Source organism: Syngnathus typhle, unplaced genomic scaffold, assembly GCF_033458585.1.
Source record: "Syngnathus typhle isolate RoL2023-S1 ecotype Sweden unplaced genomic scaffold, RoL_Styp_1.0 HiC_scaffold_27, whole genome shotgun sequence".
In the NCBI taxonomy this organism is placed as follows: Eukaryota; Metazoa; Chordata; class Actinopteri; order Syngnathiformes; family Syngnathidae; genus Syngnathus; species Syngnathus typhle.
Genome location: NW_026871933.1, coordinates 800,918 through 809,032, shown reverse-complemented (window position 1 = coordinate 809,032; position 8,115 = coordinate 800,918).

Genomic DNA, 8,115 nt, shown 5'->3' with positions numbered 1-8,115 from the left:
TCAATTGACGCACCCCGCTGTTAGAGGTAGCTCAAAACAGCCGCTATCCTCGTGTTAAGAACACCAGTGAGATACTACATAAGGAAAATATACATATTATCGCCCTTTTCAGTGCCCCTTGGCAATCGGACAATAATGGGTGATAATTGGAATAAATACGGTGATTTAATAAAACTTAAATCCACGGAAGACTTTGCTTGTAATTATTTTATACAGCCACTAAGTGTCAGTGTCGAGCGACTGAATCAAGATAGTATTTGCAATAGAAATATAATAAAACTAGGTCACTTAAATACGCGGACGGAATATAGTGCCAATATAGTGCACATTTAGCAATGTTTAGTAAAAACCTAGTTACTTTTTTCCTGGTTTTGTTGTAGTTTATGTGGTTATCAAGCCAGACCATGAAAGGACAACTAAATATGTAAGTTGTATTTTGGTGTAGCAATTGTCAATAATAATTTATCATAATTTTAAAAAATAGTTGGAAAAATATGGGGGGGAAAAAAAAGGAAAGCATCTATTGAATTGATACAACTAATACATTTATTATAATGACTCAACACACAATTTATACACGGACAACTAAATATAACTAAGTGGTGATATATATTTTCATAATTTAGAATAAATTAATTCATCCATCCATTTTCTGAACCGCTTAGTCCCCACGGGGGTCATGGGAGTGCTGGAGCCTATCCCAGTCGTCATCGGGCAGTAGGAGGGGGACACCCTGAACCGGTTGCCAGCCGATCGCAGGGCACACAGAGACAAACAACCATTTGCACTCACACCTAGGGACATTTTGGTGTCTTCAATCGGCCTACCAAGCAGGTTTTTGGGATGTAGGAGGAAACCGGAGTAGCTGGAGAAAACCCACGCGGGCCCGGTGAAATCGAACCCACACCCTCCTGACTATGAGGCGGACGTGCTACCCAGTGCGCCACCAAGCCGACCTGAATTAATTCAATTTAATAAAAAAAATAAACAATGACTATTGTGTGCATTTAACTTTAAACTTTAATAATACAACATTTTAAACAGAACAACAAACAACAAGAAATACAAACAATAGAACAAAAAAACCCAACCAAAATTACCACAAAAACCCCTCTGGGGTAAGATTAGGGCCTTCGGGGAATCTTTCCTTCCACGTTATCAGTGGAACCTTTCTGATGGCATTGGTAGCGTCGACGAGCTCCACGTGTTCGCCTTTTATTTTGTAGGCTATCACGCGAAACACGATGGATGGATGGATGGGCGGATGGATGGGCAGATAGATAGATAGATAGATAGATAGATAGATAGATAGATAGATAGATAGATAGATAGATAGATAGATAGATAGATAGATAGATAGATAGATAGATAGATAGATAGATAGATAGATAGATAGATAGATAGATAGATAGATAGATAGATAGATAGATAGAAAACCTAAAACAATTTGATTAATTTCATGACCATAATCACAACCACAATGATTTTATACAGTCAAGGAAGCAAGTGAAATTGTATGTCTTCATGATAGAGCTGTATCTGAGACAAAATTTTATAAGGTTGGTGATCCAGATTTTGAGAAAACTCCTAAAGCGTGAATCTGACTTCAACCTTAGTGATGATGAGCCACTGATAGCAGGGCATCCCAAGTAAAAAACAGTATATATTCAATTTAGAATACTTTTGTTTATACACATGGGAAAAAACTGCTTGCTTTCGGTACCTTTATCTCAGTATTTTCCGTGGAGTGGAGCTCCAGGCCACCGGAACATGATGTTTTCAGGTGGGATAGAGACACCCGCTGTCCAACTGCGAGATTAAAAATGTTGGTCTCTCGCCACCTGACCACCTTTATTTGCATTTGATCCTATAATGAAAATATCAAATTAGTACTAGCTGTAGAAATGTAGATCTAGGCCACAATTACTAAGGCAATAAAGCTAGAGAAATACTCAAGAAACTGGTGTCAAATTTCTGTCCTACAAAACCAGTGTCTTGCAGGTTTAGACGTCTCCCTCCTCTAATATACATGATCGTCAGTAAACTCTCACGGGTGATATTAGAGTGAGCTATCAAAAGCTTGGAAGGGATCAGGCCTTGATGCCCTAAGGCACCTTACTCAGGTGAAATGTGAGTGTGTGTGTGATGTATCTATATTTAGATACGCACATGCACACATACGCACACACATGCATGCACACGCACACACACACACACACACACACACAGATAGTGTGACAGAGAGAGAGAGAACAATCAGTTTACTTTTTTTAAATAAATGATGCCTAAGGGGACCATCGACCCACGCGACATCACCATCCTCATGGGGCGGATCTAAAAAAGAAACACAGATTAAACATCACTACTTCATGAAAGAGAGGGAGCGGAAAGAGAGAGATTGATCTTACAGCAGAGACAATGCCATCTGTCGTGAAAAGGACACCCTCCTCATGGCGGATGTCCTTCAACTCTCTGGCACTGCTTGGAGGATACAGCAGAGCTGTGCCCCTCACCTCCAAATCTGGTGTCACCTCGATCGCCCCAGCCACATAAATAGCAGTGTTGTGCCGGGAGAGGAGGACGCCTTTTTCTTTTCCCCGGCCAAAATTAATAAACCGGAACGTCCCTCCAACGGAGACATCGGTGGCTAAATTTTGAAATAGAATAAATTTGCACAAATGGTGCCCATCACAGAGGGCCACCACTGTATTACAGTAGGAGGCCCCAGCCGCCACCGTGCCATCCTCTTTCAGGGCCCATTGTGAGTATTTTGTCGTGGTTTTTAGGGCCACCACTTTGGCCGTGACTGCTGTTGGCAGTTGGTGGAGCGTCCACAGGTTTTCCATTCTGAAAAAAAAATGAAAATAATAACTGATCATCAGAGACATAATTACTACAGCACTTATATAGGGTTTAATTAGTCTACATGATGACAGAAATTGTTTATAAAATAGCAGCCCTACCCTTTTAGAAGGACTATGGTTAATGTCCTAAATGGCTATTGTTTAATGGTTTTTTTGTTGGTTTTATCTATCTATGTATCTATCTATCTATCTATCTATCTATCTATCTATCTATCTATCTATCTATCTATCTATCTATCTATCATATGTTTATTTATTTATTTATTTATTTATTATTTCCAATGAACTACTTCCAGTTTTGTGTATTTTGGAAGATGTTAAGAGTTGACTCCTTTGATCTACAATTTCATCCCCTACATAATTTTGCAAACTCATATGTTGGCACTTGATTTTCTATTTGTTATAGTGAAATAGACATCTGCATACTACTGCCAGAAACGGTGCTGAGAGTTGACTGATCTAGCCGCGCAACTCGCATGATTGACAGCGCCACGGTTTTTTTTTCTGGCCGCGCACGAGTTCCCAGGCTTTTTTCCCAAATGCGGCATGGATCAAAAGAGGTGTCCATGCAGCCTTGTTAAGGCGGAATCACAATGTTATAACACGGATAAAACAATATTGCCCATTTATAATTGTACAAATAAGTTTATACAATATGACTCGGATTATTTGCTCATTTCGTTTTAGAGTACGCACTACTGAATGATATTTAGTCAAGACAAGATGTACATTCACTGTCTGTCTCAAAAACTAAACCATTTGAAGAAATATATTGTTCGAGAGATGCTTACTAATGGATACAGCCACTTCATCTAACTCATCCCGGGGGATCCCAAGGCGTACCCAGGCCAGCTGAGAGACATAGTCTCTCCAGCGCGTCCTGGGCCGGTCTCCTACCGGTGGGACATGCCCGGAACACCTCCCCAGGGAGGCGTCCAGGAGGCATCCTGATGAGATGCCCGAGCCACCTCATCTGGCTCCTCTCAACGTGGAGGAGTAGCGACTCTACTCCGAGTCTCTCCCGGATGACCAAACTTCTTACCCTATCTCTAAGGGAGAGCCCGGACATCCTGCGGAGAAAACTCATTTCGGCCGCTTGTATCCGGGATCTCGTTCTTTCGGTCACGACCCATAGCTCGTGACCATAGGTGAGGGTAGGAGCGTAAATCGACCGGTAAATTGAGAGCTTTGCCTTTTGGCTCAGCTCTCTCTTCACCACGACGGATCGGTACAGAGTCCGCATTACTGCCGACGCTGCACCGATCCGCCTGTCGATCTCGCGCTCCATCCTCCCCTCACTCGTGAACAAGACCCCAAGATACTTAAACTCCTCCACTTGGGGCAGGATCTCATCCCCGATCCGGAGAGGGCATTCCACCCTTTTCCGATCGAGGACCATGGACTCGGATTTGGAGGTGCTGACCCTCATCCCAACCGCTTCGCACTCGGCTGCAAACCGCTCCAGTGAGAGCTGGAGATCACAGCCCGAAGAAGCCAACAGCACCACGTCGTCTGCAAAAAGCAGAGACGCGATGCTGAGGTCCCCAAACCGGACACCCTCAACGCCTCGGCTGCGCCTAGAAATTCTGTCCATAAAAATTATAAACAGAATCGGTGACAAAGGGCAGCCTTGGCGGAGTCCAACCCTCACTGGGAACGAATCCGACTTACTGCCGGAAATGCGGACCAAACTCTGGCATCGGTGATACAGGGACCGAACCGCCCTTATCAGTTGGCTCGGTACCCCGTACTCCCGAAGCACCCCCCACAGGACCCCCCGAGGGACACGGTCGAACGCCTTCTCCAAGTCCACAAAACACATGTGGACTGGTTGGGCGAACTCCCATGCACCCTCGAGGATCCTGCTGAGGGTGAAGAGCTGGTCCACTGTTCCACGGCCAGGACGAAAGCCACACTGTTCCTCCTGAATCCGAGGTTCGACCTCCCGACGGACCCTCCTCTCCAGCACCCCTGAATAGACCTTACCAGGGAGGCTGAGGAGTGTAATTCCCCTGTAATTGGAACACACCCTCCGGTCCCCCTTCTTAAAGAGGGGAACCACCACCCCAGTCTGCCAATCCAGAGGCACTGTCCCCGATGTCCACGCGATGCTGTAGAGACGTGTCAGCCATGACAGCCCCACAGCATCCAGAGCCCTTAAGAAATCCGGGCGGATCTCATCCACCCCCGGGGCCTTGCCACCGAGGAATTTTTTAACTACCTCAGTGACTTCAACCCCAGAGATTGGAGAGTCCGCCTCAGAGTCCCCAGGCCCTGCCTCCACAATGGAAGGCGTGTCGGTGGAATTGAGGAGGTCTTCGAAGTATTCTCCCCACCGACACACGATGTCCCGAGTCGAGGTCAGCAGCACGCCATCTCCACTGTAAACAGTGTTGACGTTGCACTGCTTCCCCCTCCTGAGACGCCGGATGGTGGACCAGAATTTCCTCGAAGCCGTCCGGAAGTCATTCTCCATGGCCTCGCCAAACTCCTCCCACGCCCGGGTTTTTGCCTCAGCAACCGCCGAAGCCGCGTTCCGCTTGGCCATCCGGTACCTGTCAGCTGCCTCGGGAGTCCCGCAGGCCAAAACGGCCCGATAGGACTCCTTCTTCAGCTTGACGGCATCCCTTACCGCCGGTGTCCACCAGCGGGTTCGGGGATTGCCGCCACGACAGGCACCAATGACCTTACAGCCACAGCTCCGGTCGGCCGCCTCAACAATGGAGGCGCGGAACAAGGTCCACTCTGACTCAATGTCCCCCGCCTCCCCCGGGACGTGGGAAAAGTTCTGCCGGAGGTGGGAGTTGAAGCTCTTCCTGGCAGGGGATTCCGCCAGACGTTCCCAGCAGACCCTCACAGAACGTTTGGGTCTGCCAGGTCGGACCGGCATCTTCCCCCACCATCGGAGCCAACCCACCACCAGGTGGTGATCAGTTGACAGCTCCGCCCCTCTCTTCGCCCGAGTGTCCAAAACATGCGGCCGCAAATCCGATGACACGACTACAAAGTCGATCATCGAACTGCGGCCTAGGGTGTCCTGGTGCCAAGTGCACACATGGACACCCTTATGTTTGAACATGGTGTTCATTATAGAAAATCCGTGTCGAGCACAGAAGTCCAATAATAGAACACCGCTCGGGTTCAGATTGGGGGGGCCGTTCCTCCCAATCACGCCCTTCCAGGTCTCACTGTCATTGCCCACGTGAGCATTGAAGTCACCTAGTAGAACGATGGAGTCCCCAGAAGGAGCGCTCTCCAGCACCTCCTCCAGGGACTCCAAAAAGGGTGGGTACTCTGAACTGCCGTTTGGTGCATAGACACAAACAACAGTCAGGACCCGTCCCCCCACCCGAAGGCGGAGGGAGGCTACCCTCTCGTTCACCGGGGTGAACCCCAATGTGCAGGCGCCCAGCCGGGGGGCAATAAGTATACCCACACCTGCTCGACGCCTCTCACCGTGGGCAACTCCAGAGTGGAAGAGAGTCCAGCCCCTCTCGAGAGGGCTTGTACCGGAACCCAAACTGTGCGTGGAGGCAAGTCGGACTATATCTAGTCGGAACTTTTCTGCCTCGCACACCAGCTCGGGTTCCTTTCCAGCCAGAGAGGTGACATTCCATGTCCCAAGAGCCAGCTTCTGCAGCCGGGGATCAGACCGCCAAGGTCCCTGCCTTTGGCCGCCGCCCAGCTTGCAATGCACCCGACCCCTTTGGCCCCTCCCACAGGTGGTGAGCCCATGGGAAGGGGAACCCACGTTTCCTTTTCGGGCTGAGCCCGGCCGGGCCCCATGGGCGAAGGCCCGGCCACCAGACGCTCGCCTTCGAGCCCCGCCTCCAGGCCTGGCTCCAGAGGGGGGCCCCGGTGACCCGCGTCCGGGCGAGGGAAAACGTGGTTCAATAATTGTTTGCATCATAAGGGGTAATGTGAGCCGTGCTTTGTCTGGCCCCTCACCTAGGACCCGTTTGCCATGGGTGACCCTACCAGGGGCATGAAGCCCCAGACAACATGGCTCCTAGGATCATAGGGGCCCGCAAACCCCTCCACCACGATAAGGTGACGACTCACGGAGGGGGCCCTTCAATTTCTTCAAACAAATCCCGATAAAGTGGACTTGGACCCGACTGGATTTTCTGATCATGAGACGTGCATAAGCTTTGCAAAATTGGATCGCTTGGATAAGCTTTGGATCGAACGACTTGTGCCGCCGCCGCTCGCTAATCACAAGCGATAACAGCGCTTAGCCTTCAAGTGAGCAATATGGGGCCGAAAAAAAACCTAACCATGTCCACGGAGGAGGTCGAGGACATAAAAAGGTCACTTGACTTCCTTTCGGAAGAAGTTTCTGCTGTAAGGATGCAGCAGAAAAACATCTTGGCACTGGTGGAAGAGGTAAAGACGCTCCGTATGCTCAATGCTGAGAAAGACAAGCGGCTTGCCTACCTTGAAAGTCGGGTAGCGGACATCGAGCAATACACAAGAATAAATGACATTGTCATCACGGGAATAGCGATCAAACCTATATCTTATGCAAGGGCAGTGACGGCAAGTAACGATGGATGTGAGCAATATGCAAGCTCAGCCGAGCAACAGGTAGCTGAGTTTCTGCAAACTAAAGGAATAACTATGGACTCCAACCAGGTCGAAGCATGTCATCCACTGCCCAGAAGAAACAGCAACGACAAGCCTGCAGTCATTCTGAAATTTGTCAACAGGAAGCATAAAGTTGCACTTCTAAAACAGGGTAAGTTGCTCAAAGGTACAGACATCTACATAAATGAACATTTGACAAAGACCAATGCGGATATTGCAAAGAAAGCACGTCACTTGAGAAGAATGAAAAAAATACAGAGTACATGGACCAGAAATTGTAAGATATACATCAAGCTTAATGGATCACCAGAAGAGGCCAAGATACTGATGGTGAGGAGTATTGAGGAACTGGAAAAGCTCGAATAAGTATCCTCAACTGGAGTGGACTTGGAACTGAATGGAGGTAACAACACAAAACACAAACATAATGTTCAGGGACACTACTCAACCTACATCAAGCAACAATGGACAGGTAACACAGTGGATACAAGAACATGAACAACTCCAACTGACGTTTGATTACAGTGAAAGCAGCACTCTGGACATAGATCAGGACATCGACCCAGACAATAATTTCTTCTCCACCACAAACAACACATGTTATTATTACAGCAATGATCAATACAATACGGACATCTTAACAAAAGATAAGCTATCTATTATC